The sequence below is a fragment of the Dermacentor andersoni genome, chromosome 1 (genome assembly GCF_023375885.2).
Source record: "Dermacentor andersoni chromosome 1, qqDerAnde1_hic_scaffold, whole genome shotgun sequence".
Taxonomy (NCBI): Eukaryota; Metazoa; Arthropoda; class Arachnida; order Ixodida; family Ixodidae; genus Dermacentor; species Dermacentor andersoni.
In genome coordinates this window covers 28,998,151-29,019,371 of record NC_092814.1, presented here as the reverse complement: position 1 = coordinate 29,019,371, position 21,221 = coordinate 28,998,151, and the positions used below count along the sequence as shown (strand labels likewise).

Here is a 21,221-nt window from a genome sequence, read left to right as displayed (position 1 = left end):
ATATTTGGAAATGCGAGAGTGCATTTGCTTTAAACAGCTTTATTTCAAAGTAACGCATGAAATTGCCGCCGCTAAAGTAAAGCCTGGTTGCATTGACATGACGAGCATTCGGCACGCCGTGACGCCGGAGCCTAGTGGGGCGACGTGACCGTGCGCGCTGACAGCGCCAGCGGTCTCGCGCGCCTCCACCGAAAACGTGAGATCGGACGCCAGCCGTGCGCCGACGTCACTGCGTGACCGTAGGACGACGTATGCGCTCTGTGGTATCGAGTGTGTCTTGTTTTAAATGCGATAACAGTTATTCGCGTCTTTCAACTAATCACGCCTGTTGCGTGAAGTTGCGAGAAGCTGCGTGAACTGGTTCCGGCGCGCAACGGCAGATGTAGAGGGATAACCCATTGCCACTTATGGGAGAGCAATTGCTAGCAGAAGCCCACACATACACACACAAGAAAAGAAAAACACGGGAAATAAAAGGAGTGAAGAGACACTAGACTTCATATTAAACTGATAAAAAGGCGAAAGAAGTATTTAAGCCTGCATATATGAGTTCTGAAAGAAGACTTTGCCACGAGGTCACTGGACAAAGCAATTACAAATGCGGCTTTTGTAGACGGTTGCACATACATATAACACAAAGCTTTAGCTGTGAAGTTGGCGTCGTTAATGAGGAGCGTGTAATACCGGAGGTACTAAGCAAAAGAGAAGCGCCTGCCGGCGCAGAATGCAGTCAACAAAACAAAGTTGCTAAGACGACATCTACGCAAAGCTTCTAAGCAAGGCGACACGTACTGCGGGCGATGTGCAGGGTGTGACCCCGCTTATCCGGTGCGCGCATGCACACCGGCACAGTCACTGAGCACGGCGCAAACACCAGAAGAGGTCAGCAGCGACATGTCGTTCATATATAGTTCTCGAACGTGGTGAAGTCGAGCGTAACGGCACAAACGTGTAACAAAGCATCGCAGGCGCCGTTCGACGCAGTGAACCGGCGTATCGCTATGTCAACACACAGGGTAACGTAAATGTAAACGCTACGACAGTCGACCCTTCACAGCAGCAGTCATCCTAGCGCACCCACTGCGTTGGAATCAACGCTCGCACGCTTCTTTTGGTGCCAGAAGGAGGCTCACAGCGACTCATGAGCGCTCGAGTAGGCGTGTTTGGCTGAGCAAGCCGAAGCCAAAAAGGAGCACACTGAAGGTGACCCGTTTTGACTTGGCGATGTAGCGCGCGCGCTAAGGAGCTTCTTAATATCCACCCTCTCTCCTTTTTTTTTGATGTAATACGAGATGTTTCAGAGAACAGCAAGGAGTTACGCCCCAGCCATATCTATTGGACATCGAAGGCCGCTACAGAAGCGCGATCTTGAACGTGCACCGATACACGAGCGCCTAACAGGCGCACGAGAATTGGTTCGCCTCGACCGGCCTGCGTGGTCGTCCTATAACCGAGCTTCTCTCCCATCAGAGAACTATGCTAGCTGGGGGAAATCGAGCCCCGACCCGTAGAAGGCGAAACCCGACTGTAGTGAATGGCGAAACGCTTTTGGCGGATTTAATGAACGTGACTTGATTTTCAAGACGGCGTAATTTTGCGGATACTTTCACGAATTTGGCTATCGATTTGCAAAAAATTGATTACGCGATGGGGCCACTTTCGGCAGCGGTGTACCCTTTCAGCGTGATGGTGATCTCGCGAAAAGTTAGGGCCCATAAATGTTTTTCCTATTTGTAACATTCAGGGGGAAGGGGGGATAAAATATAAAAAGAAAAATGATGCAGTTTGCGCTATATATATTTGGGATAGACGGTGGCGCGGACACTGCACAACCCAACGTGGGTGTTGCTGCAGTGTTTATATGCATGCTTTGGATTCGGTAAGGGTTCTTTTGTTCTAATTCTGTTCATTTATAATTATTTGTCCTGCCACACGTCCGATTTCGGCGATAGTGGAACGCGGCTCAGTGCGAGTTAGTGATCAAGGGAGAGAGAGAGAGAGGAGAGAGAATAGCATTTAAAGAATCATTACAAAATACGGACTCGATCTGGCTATATACGAGCATGAGATATACATGCATCGATATCCCTTATCCTCGGTTCACGCACTGCATGTTCATTTCAGCACGTGACTGACCCAAATGGAGGCACACGCGCCTTGTTCTAGCCAGCCTTATATCATTTTAAGCTTAAGTGTGAGAATGCTTTTGCGAGGCAGTTAATTAAATTGCAGAGTTTTATATCGGAACAGCCCCAGTTAGGCTATGGGAGACGCCGTAGTGTCGATGGGCTGCAAATTAATTTCGAGCACTCGGGGCTCTTTAATGCATACGTGCACCCAATTCTAGGTACACCGGCGGTTTAGCATGTCACGCACCTCAAACAGCACTACGGTAATATTTTACAAAGGCTGAAAGCACCCAAAGGCTGTACCAAGAATTTTGCTACTGGCGCAACTGCATGCACATGCGTATAAACTTTTAATGCATTGCGAATTGTGAATTCCTAAGTGCTAGGTATGGGATTAACCGCCGCGCTGAGCATCGAGATACAACGTTTTTCAGTGACACAGTTAGTGCTGACCAAGCAGAACTGCGCGTAGCGTCGCTGTTGTGCAACGCGTAGTTTGTGCCCTATTGAAGAGAAGTACAACGCAAAGGCGCGCAAGCACGCACAAGCCGCAAAAGCCACCAGCTAAGCAACTGACGAGAGACATTGCGCAAAGCCTATAGTTCCACAGTTCCCGATAGCCCGTTATTAAGCGCGCCAGAATAGAACTGTTCACGCTAGACTGCTGTGCCAATCGACCGGGCTCGAGCAGGCCCGTCATTTCTGGCCACACCGGCAGCTTCGACTAAAGACAACCCGCACGGCGTCTTCGCGCCGCCTTGCAATCATGTCAAGGGGAGCAGCCGCGCCGCAAGCAAGCGCTCTCCAGACAGAGCTCACCGTGAGGCAGTGGACGTCGAGAGCGGCGTATCCTCAAGCGTGGGCTGACCAGGCGGCCAGCGCAGCGGCTCGAATGGCCAGCGCGCGCAGTCCGTTCTGCGGCCGGCCACACGCACGACGGCCGCGACGGCGGGGGAAGGGGGGCTCCTGCGAGAAACCTGTTGCGGCCTTCCCTTTCGGCCGGCCGGCGCGACTATAACGGGCCGCCCAGCGATCGGTTCCTCTCCCGGGCCGAGAAGACACAAAATATGTGACAAGCGCGCGCCCCGCGTTTCTCGGAGGGAGCCTCTTTCGCGGAAGAGCTGTCGCAGCAGATGCGAGGAGCAGCGAGAGCCACAGTTCGGGGCAAGCAGTGAGCGTGACGGCTGAGGCTTGGCTGAGGCGAACGCTGGTCGCGGATCCCGGCCGTTTATCACAGCCGTGGTGAAAGGAGAGATCCTTGTGCGAGTCGCGAACGGCGCTTTCTCGGAGTCGCAGTTTCCTGGTTACTCTTTTTCACTCGCAGATCCTGGAGTACGGTTCTTGAGCGTCTTCAAGACGGTCCTCTTCCTTTGCCTGAGTGGACAGCCAAGGGCGCGGTGGTTGAGAAGCGCTACCGCGCGAAGAGATTCTTCCCTTGAGTTATACTATATATCAGACATGCTGTTGGTTGGCGTTAAAAGCTGTCGCCCGCAAAAGTGGCGAATTGTTATGGCTGCACAGCGAGGAACGTGCGCCAACTACCGCTACGGGCACTCCCCTCCCGGGTCTTCACATATCGCTCTGCCCCCTCGACCCCGTTTGGAAAACGCATCTGACGTCCAAAGACAAAGTCCAGTTGTAAATGAGTCGGAGATGTCTCCCGCACACCAAGTGGAACTGCCCGCAGCCACCAACGACAAATCGACGTTTGCAGGGAGCCATACCGACAGAACCGCCCGGTGCGCTGGACGGCTTTGTAGGTTGCGCTTCCAGTAGCGAGACGGTCGTGCGTCAGCGCGTCATGTCCTTTTTTCTTCAACGCCAGGATGTGTTTGACGCGCCTGCACGAAGTGGGACGCAAAATGAATGCTGGCGTAGGAGGAGGTGGACTGCGGCACATCACAAAAAGAAGAAAAGGCAGAAAGGAAGTGAAAGAAAGAAAGAAAGAAAGGAAGAAAGAAAGAAAGAAAGAAAGGAAGAAAGCCACAACACGGGTCCTTCAGAGCCACTATGTACATGCCTTTCGTTTTCGCTGCTTCTACCGTCGGCTGCCGTTTCTAAGTTCTCCGCCAACCGTTGCCTCTTCACGAAAAGAGCAAAGCCGGATCCGTAAATGCACACTAACACTCATTCTGCAAGTAGCAAGTGCTGCCGCTAAAAACGAAATAAACGCCTGCGGTCCAGTAAAAAGGCCACCGCGACTGTGCTGCGCGATGCAATCAAGCAGTATATGCGAGTTTCACGAGCCAAATCGAAAAATCTTATTTCGCGACATGTGCAAACGAAAAAGTGTGGAGGACAATGTAGAAAAATAATGCAGAATAGCGCCGCAACGACCGCACGAGATTCGTACAGCGGGTGACCTTCATGTTTATTTCTTACTGAAGCACTCTTTCGTGGCTTGAGCCGGAAGCCTTGGCGTGATACAGCGGAGAGCTGAGAGTGCAGACGGTGTTTTTTATACGAGAACACCGGACGCCGCTTATTTGTTGTACAAGCACCGATCAAGGATTCAACAGGACCGCGCTATAAATAATTATATATAGGTAATTTCGGACTCACTCTTCAAAATGCAGTCTGCAGAACGGGTAATCATGAGGGTCATCTACTCGAAACAAGCAATACAGCTCGTATGAGCGGTCGTAAATACCTACGGCGAATAACATATGGTGCACGTAAACATAGTGTGTCTAGTTATCACAGTGTTTGTGTGTGTGTACAGGCAGTTTTCTTTTAGCTGCACCCAAGATTTTTAAAGATTGCCTATGGCAGATAGAACAATTGTAACCCTTGATCTAAATTACTCGACGAGGCGGCCATTGCTCCTACGAGAAATCAAAATGTTCAATTGACTAATTAACGTAATTACGCTAATTAACTTTGTAATTAATTAATTTAGCCACATATTTCGATCTACGAATTATAGCTGCTGAGTTCGCACGACGTATCCATTTGAACCTAATTCTCTGGATAGCACCAGTTTCGAGATATTAATTTTCAAAGTGCCTGTCAAAATGCACCGACGTTCCAGTTACTTTCTTTAAGGAACCGCTGTTTTATACATTGAAACACGAAAGTAACTGCGACTATGTCATCAACTGAGACCAGTCACTTTTTTAGGAAACCCCTCTTTTATGCATTGAAGCACAAAAGTAACTGGAACACAATGCATTTCCACAGACACTTCGAAAATTAATATCTCGGAACTGGTGCTGTCCAGAGAATCCGTTACAAGTGGATACGCCGTGCGAACTCAGCGGCTATAATTCGTAGATTGAAATATGTGGTGTAAAGCAATTATTTAGAAAGTTATTTAGTGTAATTACGCTGATTATTCAATTCTACATTTTGATTTCTCGTAGAAGCAATGGTCGCCTCATCTAGTACTTTAGATCAAGGGTTAGAATTGTGCTATCTGCCATAGGATATCTTTGAAAAATTTGGCGTAGCTAAAAAAAAAAAAAAATACCGTGTATATGCCAATAATAGAAAGAAACTGCTATGCGTTTCTGCCCTAATCATTTTGCCTCGTAAATATGATTTTTTGTCAGGAGTGTGGTGCGTGTCCCGATGGTGTCGCTTCAGTTTGCCGCGCGCCTTGACGGCGACAGTGTGCCCGTGGAAAAGCTGGCCCCTCTCGGGCGCGGCTTCTTTTTCCCGCGAGGCAGATGACGTTAGGCAAAGCAGGGCGAAAGCTCGCGCTCATGGCACTGCCTTTCGCACCGATTGTTTCCTTCGGAACAAAGCGAAAGGCGCGCGCGATCTGGGACAACCGGTGGTGGCGCGATGTGCGTGGTCCTCCCGTTGGAGAGGTGCACAGAAACAGCGATCGAACCGTGCCTCGGCCAAATATTGGGCGAAACGCGGCGCCTGCCCGCGCCGGTCGTCGGCGCACGATCGGCGCCGCCGCTCGTGACCCGCGGGCGGGGCAGAGATACGCCGCCCCTGTTGGTGTGCCGCCACATGCGGTGGAGATGGGAATGACTCCGGATCCGTGGCTCATCTTTCTGTTTTGCTTGCAGCTGCTGGTGGACCATGAAATTTGGGCTCTGGCGTTGGAAAGCGACGTTAGTACTCGCCTTTATGTCCTGTACGTACCGAGCGGCGATTCCGGGAAGGAATCACAAATGCTTCGCGGCAGTGTTGCAACACATACACAACGTAGGAAAGAACAAACAAAAATGGACCTACTTGTTTTAATGTGTTGGCGTTAGGAGCGTCTAAGTGGAAAAAGAGTTCATGGGGTGTGCGAAGGGTGGCAAGCCGGTCACGTGGTAGAGGTAGAGAGAGGATGGGAGTGATTAGAAGAGCGTGTATGTGTTCAGCTGATGGTGGTCTGGTTGAGACCACCGTCAGTTGCATTTAGCTCTTCGAAGAAATCGGAAGTGTGTCGAGCGAGCTCCTGAACACCTGCCTGAGCTTTGCAATGTGGTGAACGCGGTTTAAATCGTGGATCTGGGACCTCAAAGAGGTGCGACGTAATGCTAACGCATTTCTCTCACATTTACAGCTACGTCACCACTGAATCTACGCTTTTCTACGCTTTGTATGGGCTGTAACACTGCCATACAGTGCTATAGCCCGTCATACAACCCGCCAGCAAACATTATTGGGATTTGCGAAGCTTTTCGTTCGCAGTAACTGCAAGTCAGTGGCGCCAGGCTGCGTTCGCTGGCGTTATCCTCACTTTCTTGACTGGCCCGCGCGCGTGCTTGCTGAAAGTTACTGCACGTTCGGGTGACGGGCCCGGAGTATTCCATCTTCTGCTTTCATGAACGCTTTATTTGGTCTTAGACAGGTCGAAATGTGAGTACCCCAAGCCGTATTTCCGTACGGCGTAGAGCGTGCGAAGGTTCAGTGTAGTGCTAGAAAATACAATGTCGGTACTGAACGTGTTCCTTTCAATCAACCAATGATACCGACTGTGTAGCTTAACTGTGTAGCTTAACAAAAATGACCAACCCTTCCCCTACTGAAAAATGGGGGTTAGCGAAGCTTGTCTGGCTTGCACCCGACTTTCGTCACGGTTACGGCAGGTAACGGTGCCGGATTGCTTCGGCCTCCCGCTCCCTCATCTCGGAATCTTCTCGTTGCTGTCGGATTGCCTGGGCTGGGGCGGCTCTAACGGCTGGATCGGCGCGCCGACGGCGAGCCCTTTCACGGGCGAGTTCTCGCCGCCGCTTGTCGAAGGCTGCTAGTTCCTCGGGGGAACGTACAACGCGTGGCCGTGCCATCCGTTTTCTGAGGCTGAAGTGAATGGATACAAAGCCGACGTAGCGCGCGCGAAACCCTTTCCTGCCATTTCCCTACCGGGGGGCTCTGATTGGTTGCGCGCGTGGTGTGAGCGCGCGGCTATGCACTTGCAATCCTTGCTAATGACTCACGCTCCGGCGCCGGCGCAGCTGTGAGCCCATCAAATCACCCTTTCCCTCAGCTGCTGTGCTCTGGGAGCAACTGCGTTTTTGCGTGACCACATCGCCACCGAAAATTGCGAGCAAATACAAGCTTCGCTTGAAAATTTGGTACCATTTCTTCTATAATGCGTGACGCTCTAGAACCGCTTGTGCCAGCTATTGAAGGGAGAAAATAAATACATAAAATCTGGCAAAGAGAAAATCGATCATTTTCGGTTGAAGGTGAAAAACTGCGAACCTTAAAGGCATACTGACGGGGAGTGATAACTTAAGGTGTATTTAGAAAAAGCAGAAACGGCAGTCTTACTATGAGCGGGAATCTTAGCACCCTCGTGTTCAGAAATGCATCTTAACTTGAAGCTCATGCTTGAGTGTATCTAAATGACGCCTGCCGTGAACGCGCCGAGGGAAACGCAATGAGCGTCTCGGGCATGTTCACACCCGCCGCGGTGGCTTAGTGGCTATGGTGTTAAGCACGAGGTCGCTGGATCGAATCCCGGTCGTGGCGGCCCTATTTCGACGAGGTCAAATCGAAGAAAGCCCGTGTACCGTGCATTGCGTGCACGTTAAAGAACCCCAGGTGGCCAAATTAATCTGTAGTCCCTCACTACGACGTGCCTCATAATCAGTATCGTAGTTTTGGCACGTAAAACCCCAAAATGTAATCTTTAATTCGCGCAAACTTCTATATGGCGTCATGAGACTTGGACAGCGTCTGTTCGTCACTTAACGTTCATTCGAAGATATAGTCGACGAGGATGACACTGGCATTCTGAAAGAACCAAAGACCCGACCTGGTGAGTTCTGAGAACGTTTCCTGAACAAAAATGGCCCGAACATGCCAACCTATTTTGAAATATGTGGCTTCATTGCAGGAGCTCCCGAGGTCCTCCGAGCTGATACAACGGGCTCGAAACATCGCCGGAATCATCTTAGGGACCCTGGACTGAGGGTTCCTCCCACACTGCTCTCGCCATTCAAATATTATTAATAAAGATGTTTTACTCTCAGGTGCAAAATATAGAAGGAAAATGCTGACCTTCGTTTTTTTAAGGCGAAAGCCTTAAGTGGTTGATACCCCCGATGAGCTTGAAAGAAAAATGCGTTGTCCGGTCCAATGGTACAAAGACTATCATCATGAGCAATGGCTCATAACTCCTAAGCAAGTACAAAATGCAATGGCTCATCCCTTTCGCAAAGCAGAGGCTACAAGCTCTTAGAAAAGTGAAGCGTACAGTGCATACATTCATTGGAATCACGCATACAACGTACAGAAACGCGGCGTCTAGTCGAGTTGTCCAAAACAAAACGAAAAAAAAAATACGTGACCACCTCATTGGCTCATACCCCCGTAAGCAAGCAAAACATACAATGGTTCATACCCCGCAAGGCTGAGCCTACAAGCGCTCAGCAAAGTGAAGCGAGCAGTGCATACATTCATTGACATCACCCATACAATACACAGAACAGCATACGTTTCAATCCTCTGCTGAGAGGATGCAACGTAAAGTCGAAGAGAAACGTCGTTGGCGCGAGCGCACGAAGCCGCAGCTAAGCATCGAAAATGAGCCGAACTGCGAAAGCAGCAACGCGACGATGCAAGACGGCGCATTACCAAGTTTACAGCAAGCTCTCGCCTTCACGTGTTACAGGAGTGTAACATGCTGCCAAACTTGATCTCTTCTTTTTTTTTTTTTTGCTAGAAATAACCCTTTTTCTTCGCCAAATAAATGGCCAAGCTGAATCTTGAAACGAAGTAAACAAACAAACGAAGAAACGAAAGACCCCACCAAACTAAGTTTGCGTTACATTTAGTGCCTCTTTAAGTGCATGGGCTTTGCTTCTTTGCTCGATGGCATGTTCCACGCACTAAGTGTGGTTTATTATAGCAAAATATACTACGAAGAGTATTTTATATGGACTTCACAAATATGTGCTGTTAGTTTTTTTCGTGGTGCATTTTCGAACCAGGCAAGGCTATCTGCCTTCGCACCACCATACCATCATAGCACATCCATTTATATCCGGTAGGTGAAGAAATACAAAAGCCTATACTGATATCGCATCATCATAGCCAAACAGCGTATGGTACACGTATAAAATGGCGTATTGCAATGAACCCTCTTAAGAAAGAGGCCTACGGAACGGGGAAAAAAACCTCGATGTACACAATGTTTAAATAAATTAGCGGTGGATGTGACGACAGTTGCTCACATCGGGAGAAAGACAGCTTGCGACCGGCACGATTTAGTCAAATAATTCGAAGCAGATCGTGCCCAGTCAGCCTTGTTATTTTCCGCATTATTTATTAACTAACAAAATTTCGCTGTGCATGCTGCTTTAGTTTGTTAGTCAACTTAATCTGCAGTGTTTCATACTCAAGAGACGGACGTGAAAGCATCAAGAGTAGCAGGTACATGGAGTATGAAAGAGTTGCTCAGGATAAAATTATTATTATGGAAGTGGAAAAAATGCGGCGAATATTGTATGGCTCTTGTATTGTATGGTGGGTGATTGTTGAAATGAATGCATGAATGAATGAATGAATGAATGAATGAATGAATGAATGAATGAATGAATGAATGAATGAATGAATGAATGAATGTTTATTTCACTTAATGTTCATATGTCGGGCTGTGTCCTGTGAGGGACACGATGGTAGCGGGGAATGCCTTGTAACTACCTTGTAACTCTTCAACGAGTGTTCCTTTGTACGAACCCAAGGGCAGTATGCTGCCGCGAGGCTGACGGTCGAGCCCGCGACCTCATGCTCGGCAAGAGAACGCCGTTGGGTCACCGTGACGGGTGCCTTTCATGTATGGGCGCGTTCGCCTTCGTCGTCACAACTGGCTTCGGGCAGTGGCACGCCTGTTGACAAAGGGCTACTGCCCCAAACGCGAGCAGCGCTGGGCGACGGTGGACGCGCCTTTTGTCCGAAGAGAGCCCACCTCCACACGTCCCGAGCTGAGCTGCATTGTCTTGCAGGCCTGTCTCTTCGGCCTCCAGCGTACGTCGGTGCTTGTACAAGCAGTCGCTACACACGAGAGTGCGAGGAACTGAATACCACGCTCCCACGTGCGTGTGCTTGCTTGTGCCAGGCTTCCTCACTAAGGTCAGCATCTCTATACAGTGTAGAAGAAAGCGGCCATTTACAATGATGATTCGCAGTAGGCGCCTCAGACTTTTTACGAATAAGTTGTTGCGCGAATAATAATTTTGTAAGGATCCATTGTCACAAGACACACTATATAGTGGATTTACGACATAGAAAGTGTGAGGTCATGTCTTTTGTTTCGTCGCTAAAATCGAACTTGGTCTATTATTGAAGCGATGATGCCATGAAAAAGTTGCTCCATTACCAAAGTAATTTCACTCGAACAAGCTATGCCGCCCAACGATGAAGGTCAAGAATATACAGGCTGATAACTTCAGCCAGTCTTGACAGTGCGCCCGTTTACGCGGATATCCCGAGTTTCTTCACTGCTTACGCGGACATCCGCGGGCGACCCAGTATCTGCACGCGCGTGACGCGGCTGCGCACGTGTGTGTGCCAGAACGCTGCAGCCACATCCCGTCTACGGTCCATTGACATCCCCGCCTGAGCGCCCCGCACAACGGCTCAGATGTGAGAAAAAAAAAAAGACAGCACGTGTATATGTCTCTCGGCCGTAACTCCAGTGGACTCCCGTAGACACCCCGTATCATGTGCTGCCCGTTGTTCTAAGGCTGCCGCTTCGACACTGCAAAGTACGCACTGTTGCTCAAGAAACCCTCAAGGGGCGCTGCTTTTTAACGTATGTGCTCCAACGCTGACTGTTCAGCAACGATGTGCACCCAACGAAGGTGCCTGAAAGACTGACGGCGTGGAAGACATGACCGGTGTACCGAAATGAAGGAAACCGGGCCTAATCCCCATCATTTCGGTACAACCGGTATCATAAATTGTATTTTTTTTCTCAATACCTTGGAATACAATTACCCTGAATGGGCAAGGTAATTTGCGTAATTAATGGGAACGGAATTGGCACTGTTTTTTCCTGGACGTAATGGAACTGCGGCAACGCAAGTTTCGGACTCCCCCACATTCATCAGTGCGACGTATAGTTGAGATTCAGTAACCTGCCCGTGATGTCAAAACAAAATCACGTTTTATTCAGTAGTTCATTTTTGGTGAAACGCCCGTTAAGTAATAATAATACTAACGTAACAGTAGAGAGAAGGAGAGGCACACACGTACATTTAATTACTAGGTTTGAAGATTGGGCGAGTTGGTATTGCATTCTAAAACAGGTACAGCGCAACATAGGAAAGAAGAAACAGGCCGAGCCGGCCTGTTTCTTCCTTTCTATGTTGCGCTGTACCAGTTTTAGAATACATTTAATTACTTTCAGGAAGAGCAAGTAGAGAGTACATGTAAGCAGCAGGCTCAAAGTGCGTGGGGTTTCCCGACACCATTAGTCCGCATGCATCTCTCATTCTCCCTTATTTATTTTCATTCCTGCCTGCTAGCGCATGCAAATGGATGTTATATCTTGTGCAGGCAGTTGCTTATATGGTCGCGTTGCCTCTATACCCATACTTCCCGGAACGCAAACATTTCCCGCGCTTCTGCGCTGAGATATGAAGCCCTTGTTTGCATTAGATTTGAATATTTATTTTTGTATTACCACTTTACAAAACAGGATCGCTTCATAAACTGTCGTGAACGAGAGGTTCATCTGCTTGCGTTCGTTTTGCGCGTTCGGCTGCACTAGACCGCCGAGTCTGAAGTGTATGTGTGTGTGCGAGCTCGAGCGCGTGTGTGTATGTGTGTGCGCGTGAGTACGTTTTCTTTTCCGCTGTCCCTCTGTGAAAATGAGGCTATGCAATTCCATCAGTAATAATTGGTATCAATCAATCAATCAATCAATCAATCAATCAATCAATCAATCAATCAATCAATCAATCAATCAATCAATCAATCAATCAATCAATCAATCAATCAATCAATCAATCAATCAATCAATCAATCAATCAATCAATTCTTGCAATATTGAAGTGTTCAAAGGGCGGCCAAGAAGTGCAGAGACATTCGGTGTCACTCGCATGCTTGCGTACAAACCTTCCTGGTGGACTCCCTTTGATGACTTCAAGCGCTACATTCTTCTGTAATTGCATCCTTACCCTATGTTGTTCAAGTAGGCTTTGATCGAGGTAACGAAACGCCTCCTCCTCTCTGTTAGGTTATAATTATGTATGTCAGAAATAGACTTGTACAAACGAAGGAAAAAGAAAATCGATTATATGTAAACGGCCTGCTGAGGTCATTTTGCTCAATAATAAACAGTAGATTGACTACTTGAAAGAATAAGAAAGCCACGACACCCGCAGCCTTTTGAGCCTTGCCATTATATTTCCCCCCGGTTCCAATACAAAAGATCCATCATACCACACAAGCAGTCCTGAAAAAGCAACGAAACAAACACTAGATTTCGCCGCATCGCAAACTCTGGAGCAAGCCATCGTGCACTGACGTATGCGGTGGGAAAACACACATGGCGCGCGCGCGGCGACGGGTGATGTGGCTGGCGATATGGCGTTCAGGTGTCCGCTGCAGCACGTAGGAAGGCGTTCTCGTCAGCGCCTGATTGACAGGGGCTTCTCCAGGCAAGCCTTAAAGGACGGGCAGCGAGCAGCCACTGACCCGCGCACTCCGAACGGCACGTTGCTGCGGGAGCGCGATTGCGAAAGGATAACAGCCGCCAGTCTTGGTGGCCCGCTGCGTGTGCACTCGGCGTGAAACGCGGAGGCGCTCTCGCGGGGCCTCGGTGATCCGCAGTGAGAGCGCTTGGGGCACGGGGGGGGCTAGCCAGAAGTCAAATGACGGATACAGAAAAGCAAGCTTCGTATTGCTGCCACGAGTAATCAACAATGCGCGGCCCTAGTTATATTTCAGTAACTCAGTGTGGTATGTGACGCGTGATCCTTACGGTGGCAGTACTGAAATCTTCTTAAAGTGACGTAATACTGAACAACGTCAAATTGTGCTTAACAAGGGGGAAACAAAATTGGCGGATTCCGCGCATATGTCTGAATCGGTTATAAGCGATGCTATCTTGGACGTTTACTGAAATAGTTGATGTTAATGTTGAATCCTTTTAAACATCAACATGTCTTCACTTCTTCCCTTTTATGTAGCTCAACGCTTCCAGATCTATACATGCTGTGCTCTGATTGCGTTCACTTAACTTCTTTCTCCCCACTCGGCTCCTTTCGTTGCTGACTTGTTCACTCTCCACACTCGGCGGCTTTTGATACTGACTTTTTCACTTCTCTGTAGGCGACTTCTTCACTGCTTGTCTATTCGGGCATTTACCAGTGGTACGTATCCATTCTGGGATATATCTACCAAGAACGTTCAGACATCCCAGTTGTAGTATAATTGGCGAGACAGCAGCAACCAGCACCCACAAAGTGGGCCAAACCATGGAAAGGTGAATCCTTCACCTTACCGTAGTGTCTAAGTAAGTTCGGCGATCCATAAAAGCAAGGTATACACATCAACCTCCACAGATAACCGAGAGTATGCCCTTCGGCCAACCCGGGACTGCATGTACAAAAACCTCTTACGATAGATTTGTTCTTAAGAAAAAAAAATTCTAACCGATCCTTATGCTAGACATATGATTAGCGAAGGCGGACGACCAACGAGAAAAAAGCACTTTCAAACGATAGCTTTGTGAATACGAGCCCTAGGGCCGAATTCACAAAGCTTTTCTTCCCCAAGGGCTCTTTGCCTTTGGCCGGCCCGGCTTGACCCTGCTTGATAGTCGGTGTTCGTGTTGTCCTTCTCTTGTGTTCGTGTCTGTACGCCTTACCCCTCCTTTGCATTATGAATCCTTACCAACTAGCTCAGCTTTCTGTCGTTCTAAGCTTCATTTCTAGTACTCTGAGCCCTTTTCCTTGTTCTCCTACTCATCTGCACAATTCTGATTCTTTAGCTTTTAATTGCGATATGTATCTTCCGCGCTAGAACTATGTCGGGGTTTTCTCGTATTCGATAATAGTACGTCCAGTATAAGGACTGGCTAGACGTTTCTCGTGTAAACAATGCTAGCGTAAGAGATTCTTGTGCATACAGACCCTGCTTTTTTTTTTTGCCGCATATAGTGCAGTCGTGCCTTGCTTCGTCGGACTTCCCCCTATTTCATGATTATTAAAGCGAAGTTTTCTTTGCATGCCATCCCATGGTTTCGCATGGGTTGGTCGGTCGCTGGTTAGGTTCTCGCCGAGTGGATACCTCCTCAGTCTTCAAAAGAAAAAAAAAGAATGTGCAGATCCCACGCACTGTGGGAATCGACGTTATGAACTTGAAGCCTGGGTCCTTTTATAGCCGATCGGACGAGTGTCGTAGTGCACTGCTCGCCTTCGCCGAGCCGTGATGACGCTGACAAGACGGCATTCGGTGCAGCAGTAAAGAGTAGGCCTCGATGTTTGATTAAGCGACCTGGTAATGATGAGAAGGGCCGTGAAAGTTTGGTACGAGCTTCCTGAGGAACGAGGAGGCGGCGCGTTGCCCTCCGGCGTTCGAAAATAAACGGTCCTGGAAAACTTGCTTTTTCAATCGCTGTTTAAACGGATGCGATCACAACTCGGTATTTTGCTGTCGAGATGCCGGTATCTTCCCAAGGCGTGCCGCCTGGCTCGAGTGCAGGTAGCACGGGAGAATCAGAAATGAGAGTCGGATTACGAAGCTTGAATGACAATGCAACGACCATACCACGGCATCACGAACACGAGCTTGTAGCAATCGACCCAAGTTAGTAAGACAACTTTGGTTCACTGGCTAGGCAGAAGTTCTTGTCATGGTAATAACGTCATGCCATGCATGCATGCATGCATGTCTTCAATTTGTCAGGTTTGTCATGCATATGTCATGACATTCATGGGAATCACGTGATGGCATGATTAAGACATATACATTGCTGGCATTCATGCCAATCATATTATGTCATGGCATGTCATTCATATGTCACGCATGCATGCCATGAGAGGCATATCCAGAATACATCCAGTTAAAGAAATGGATACCATGTCATTCAGTCCATTAATGCCATGTCATCTCATTTATGAAATTCATGTTAGCTACATTTTTAACAAGTTATGTATCAGGATATCCATTACATCAACGAAATGACGTGCATTACATGACTGACATGTTATGCATGTCATGACGTGATTGCCATGAATGACATAAATGACATGAAGTGATGCCGTCGTGGTCGTTTCTTTAACTGGATACATATCAGGATATGTGTGACGAGACATATGCGTGCACGACACGACACAGATGACATGGTATGACATGTTCATGCATGTTTTCTTATTATTGTCATGTCAGGACGTACATCACGTCATGCGATTCATGACACACATGTCATGACACGCATGCCATTCATGTGCCGACATTTATGTCTTGTAATTCATGTCAGGTCATGCACGCATGTAATGTCAGTAATATATATATATATATATATATATATATATATATATATATATATATAGGCCGAGGTAAAGAAACGACCACGAGGGCACCTTGTGCCGTCCATACCGTTTACGTCATGTCATTGATGCCATGACATGTCATTCATGTTATGTATGCACACATGCCATGCCCCCATGCCTATTCTGATATACTGGGTGTTTCTACGAAGAAGTTAGGTGATATTCAATTGCAGCCGTCTTCAAATAAAAGGACTGTTCCTTCGGAGGCATGACGTCAACGGTGGCTACCATGCAGGGAAGGGTTATACGTGGCAATGAGTCGCCAATTAGCGAAAATGCATTATTTACTTTGAGCTTTTAGTTTTGACGGGTTCATCGTAATTGGGAAATTGAAGCAAGCTTTCCGTGCAAGCCGTGTCAACTTTTGGATCTGGGAAAATGCAATAAGCTACAGAACTGCGGCACGACGAATTTCGGCGATCAGAGAGCGCGAAACCGAAACTGCCAGGCTGCGACACAGCCGCGCCCCTCGAGGCGACGTTCTGCTCACGTCACCCAGCAGCGGGCGGGCGGCGAGGAGCAGCAGCACTGCACGCTGCTGGGTGACGTGAGCAGAACGTCACCTCGAGGGGCGCGTCGTATGAGGATTTACATCAAGATCCTTTAAAAAAAAAAGTCCTTTGTAGATAATCACACGCATTCTTTACTCGTGAGCAACTAGTTTTTTTCGGATGATCGCCACGTGTTGGATGGATGGATGGAATAACTTTAATGAAAGGTCCTGCGAGCTACGGGGCGCAAGGTCCCATATAGCGGGCTACTCCCACGTTGGGACCGCGAGTTGTAACTCCCTGGCCGCATCGTGGGCTCGTTGGACAGCCCAGAGCTGCTCCGCCTGGTCCGTGCTGCGTAGTGCTTCTTGTAGCCTGGCGGAGTCTTGATCCTTGTTTGCGTGGGTCCGACCACACGGCCAGAGCAAGTGACGTACGTCTAGTGTGCTATGGCAATTTTCGCAATATGATGTTTTGCATAGGTCAGGCATGTAGTGATGAAGTCTGTTCTGCGTGGGGTACGTGTTTGTTTGAAGCGTTCTGAACGTGAGGGTTTGAGGCCTGGTGAGCTTATTGTGAGGGGTGCTGTATATTCTGCGGTCTAGAAGAAGTGCTTTGTGATGTCGTTGTATGTGGAGGGAGGGTCCCGATTCTCGCTGGGATGGTCACGACCAGAGTAGGTGGCGTCGCGGAGGGTTAGGTCTCGCGCGCTCCTATGAGCCATCTCACTGAGATTGCGATACAACGGCGTATACCCATACAACCCATACATATACATATACAACCCATACCCATACATATTTCCATACAACGGCGTATACCCAAAACGAGGTATTAGCCAAGAAGTGCGCGTGCGGTACGTATCGTGCCAACGCCAACTAGCTATTTGAGATGATTGCCGCGTGTTGATGATGATTATGATTTCCATATTATGGCGCATGCGGACGACGGGGCGTCGATCAAGAAGCGTCCGGCACATTTGAAATAAATAACAAGAAATGATAAAATATAAGCAAACGTAAGATTTGCCACACTGCGTACCAGGGGTGCGCGAGAGCGCGGGTTACTTCCTTTGCGCCAAGGACGCAGGAATGAAACGGGCAAAGTTGTAGCATCTCATTAACCACTTCAACGAAGCATTCCAACATGTGCGTTGGGCCTGCGTAATTATTACATCCGGCCCATTGCCGTGCGCTGTGGTGTAGCCTTGCCCAAAAGTACTAATACCACCCCACCCTAGACCTGAGCTAACGTTATTTTTTCGATGCTACAAAAAACACTAGCGTGTGCAGGCCTCCAGATTTCTATCTGTGTCACCTCACTTAGGTTTTCACTCAACGCCTGCAGTCGCATGCCAGACCACCAGCCAGACTAACATCTACAGCTTCTCATTAAAGTGAGAATTTTTCTAATCTCTCTCGCTTTCTCCTGCATCGACGAATCAGTTAGGAGCGGAGTTGGGCACGCCAGAGGCCACATATTTGAGCGCTTCTGAAGTGAAGCAACTCCATTTTTGTTCCACTGGGTATGTGCCCATTCTTGTCAAATTCCTGAGAATGGATGGGCATACGCAATTGTGACACAAGGAGTATAGAGTCGTTAAATGTATTCAGATATGTGTTCTCTGTTCATACACATTTCATTAACGTTCTTCCTTCGACAAACATCTCCATCGTCCTTCTCATACAGAGCTGTATACAGGTGGCGAGACTATGGCGGGTCATCCGCTACTGCTGCTACCTCGCTAGCTCAAGGAAGCTTCGCGTCATTTATCTGAATGACGCGAATGATGCAATGTTGGAACAGTGCGTTGTATCTGCGTGTGTGTTGTAGTAGAAAACAATGGATGTGTTCGAATACCAAGTAGAAATACCGCACCATCCGTCCGCCACTGAGCCTACGCTTCCATAGTTTCAACTGTACAAAATACGCGTACTACGTATTTTCCAGCGTTTAATGGTCGCACTGTTACCTTAGAAGTTTCGTCCGAATCAGCCATCATTATTGCGGAAATACACACTCTACACGGACTGAATAGATGCTTCTTACTTCGACGGAACATCCTTCAGTACTTCGTACCTGAGAGGAGAGAACTAGGAGAGAGCAGTATATTTCTCAGGAACTGCCCAAAAAAGGAAGCCCGTAAGATGGCCAGATAGCACAGGGTCTTTTTGGTTTTGAATACTATACATGGACCCCCACCCCCCCATCAAGTCATCTGTGAAACTTACGAGACCTTACTGCAGTAACCATATTTTGTTTCCTACATCGTTGTTTCTTCTTGAGTGTTGACTGTTATACATGGTGTGTGTGTGCGCGCGCGTGTGTGTCTGTGTTTTACTTCAAAGACTTAAAGAAAAGCATAGAAGATTTACTACAATCACGTCACTACAGATGCGTTATTTGCCCAGGCGAACATCATTTGAAAAAAAAAAGAAAGCTACTTATCCACTAATAAAACTAATTACATTAATTAAAGTGTTAGTTACACACTTTACGGCGCATGTTTATATTAAAAAGTTCAAAGAAATCGTCGTAAAACGATAGTTCCGTGTTTTAACATTTCAAAATGAGCATGTAGACCGAGCTAACTGCCATGGCGTCAAATTATTCATTCAATTACCTGATTACGCCCGCGCGGCTTGCGCTGCACCCCCTCCTGTGTCATGTTCGGTGCCGCGTTCGTAATCAGGTGAACAACAATTTGGCGCCAGTTATTTTGAAATGACGCCATTTTGAAATGTAGAAAAAAGAAACTAGCCTTTTAAGACGACTTCCTTCAACTTTGCTATAAACAAGCGCCGTAAAGTTTGAAAGTACGAGTAATTTAATTAGCTTAATTGGTGAATTGATTACATTAGTATTTTTGCACATGACGTCCGCATGGGCAGCCAATTCATCTGCAGTGAAGCGTTTCAAGTGAACACACACACACGTTTTCTTGCGCTGTTTGTACATGCAGTAACCCACTCTCGAGAAAGCAAGACTTGAGGTCAGATGTCCTTGCTTTCCGAAGCTTGAGTACTACTGCAGAGCTGAGTGGTACTACAGGCAAGGTTCGCGATACAGTCACATGGACGGTCGTCTGACCTTACCTTACTGTGTGTGTGCTTGAGCGGCGGGACGTTCTTGGACAGTGGCGGTGTTCTGCCTGTGCTTTAAATTTCGCACTTATAACAATGTTTCTTGCCGGATACACACCTCCAGCGAAACTTTTCTTCTTTTTTCTTTTCTCTTTCTTTCGTTTCTCATTATAACACTGGGAGCATAGCATGCAAAGCCTGCCTGTATATAGATCACCCTTTCCAGTTACTATTAGAGCTTTCTCTCTTTATCTTCCTGGCTACCGGAACCAAGGAAACAAACTTACATTTCACGCTTCTGTTTTTTTTTTTTTGAAGAGTCAGTGGGGTGTATTGACACCCGTTTTAAACGCAGTTTTGAACCGCTTTTGATATGAGTACGCATTTTTCAAACTCTACATAACCTAACGTGTTATTTTTTCTTGAGTTTCCCGTTATTATTCTTCTATTACCCCTGAAATACTGTTTTGTTACAACCAAATATTGTTCCGCTCTTTCTGTAATTCTATTAGTTATATTTTACATTGTGAAAGTTTCTTGTTCACTGACCTCTCGCGTGCAAAAGTATTTGGTTTGTTCTTTGTACAATTTTAACACCACATTACTGTATGTTAGCGCATTTCTTACAGTGTATTTATTGTATATGTATTCACATAGGTATTCTAATTATTGTATAATCTTTGAGTGTATTCTGCCCCCTAACACAATGCCTCTAAGTGCTTGTAAAGTACCTTTAAATAAATTACTAAATAAATAAGTCTCCCCATAAGTACCAAAGTTCATGACGCAACGGTGCTTCTGAAATATCTTGAGAGTCTTTAAGAAAAAGAAATCTTTTAATTGTTGCCTACTTTCTTACTCGTTGACGTACGTCTTTAGAAACTTACAGTAGAATCTAACTAGCATAGACCGAGCATCTTAATTAAGATATACGTATGCTTTAAGGGTGCGCGAATAATAATTTCTGACACCGAATTGAATAGGAATTGAAGAGGGCCAGAAGAGAATTGAATCTAATCGAATATAGTATAGTCTCGAATACCGAGCAGCCATTGTCATAATTATAGTAAAACCATCTTCACATCCTAGTATTCATAAAGTTAGGAAGTTTATATCATTAAATTACAACTAAGCGGATCGTTCGCATAATCAGGACTCTTCGTGGAGCTCGAATGATCGCTGTAAAACCGGTAAAGTCTAGTTCCCTGAGCGAGCAGCCCGCTCAACTACGTAAGGTCTTAAACTTTATGTCTACACTACGCCAGCAGTCGTAGGGTCGTCTCCTCTGAAAATTGAGTTTAACACAGCGTTGAGGGAAAGGCCGGATCGAGAACAAATCGAGCCATATTGAGGGCAATTGCGCAACAGCTGCTCAATGGTCTACGCGTGTATACAAGAGAGATTGTAGGCCATCGCCCGCCGCGCTCGATCGTCACAGACTGAACGGTAGAGCAAGGCGATCGAGCCCCGTGTTGCCCTAATGTGGGCGCGGATGCTCTCCGCCGAAGGAGAGAGCGCGCGAATGCGTCCAGCACGCCCGCAGCGCTGTGCAATATCGGC

The 21,221-nt window shown here is 47.5% G+C and overlaps 1 protein-coding gene across 3 annotated transcripts in view; it reads right to left on the bottom strand.

The window, feature by feature from the left end:
- LOC126545470 (heat shock 70 kDa protein 12A-like) overlaps window positions 1-21,221 on the bottom strand; it is a 200,060-nt gene that overhangs the window by 97,108 nt on the left and 81,731 nt on the right. The window contains exon 1 of one of the 3 annotated variants that reach the window (XM_050193350.2): window positions 2,949-3,126. The exons of the other annotated variants lie outside the window; for them this stretch is intronic. The gene's annotated coding sequence lies outside the window, so the exon portion shown is untranslated. Of the gene's footprint in view, window positions 1-2,948; window positions 3,127-21,221 lie in introns of those variants that run through there. 3 annotated transcript variants of the gene reach the window in all.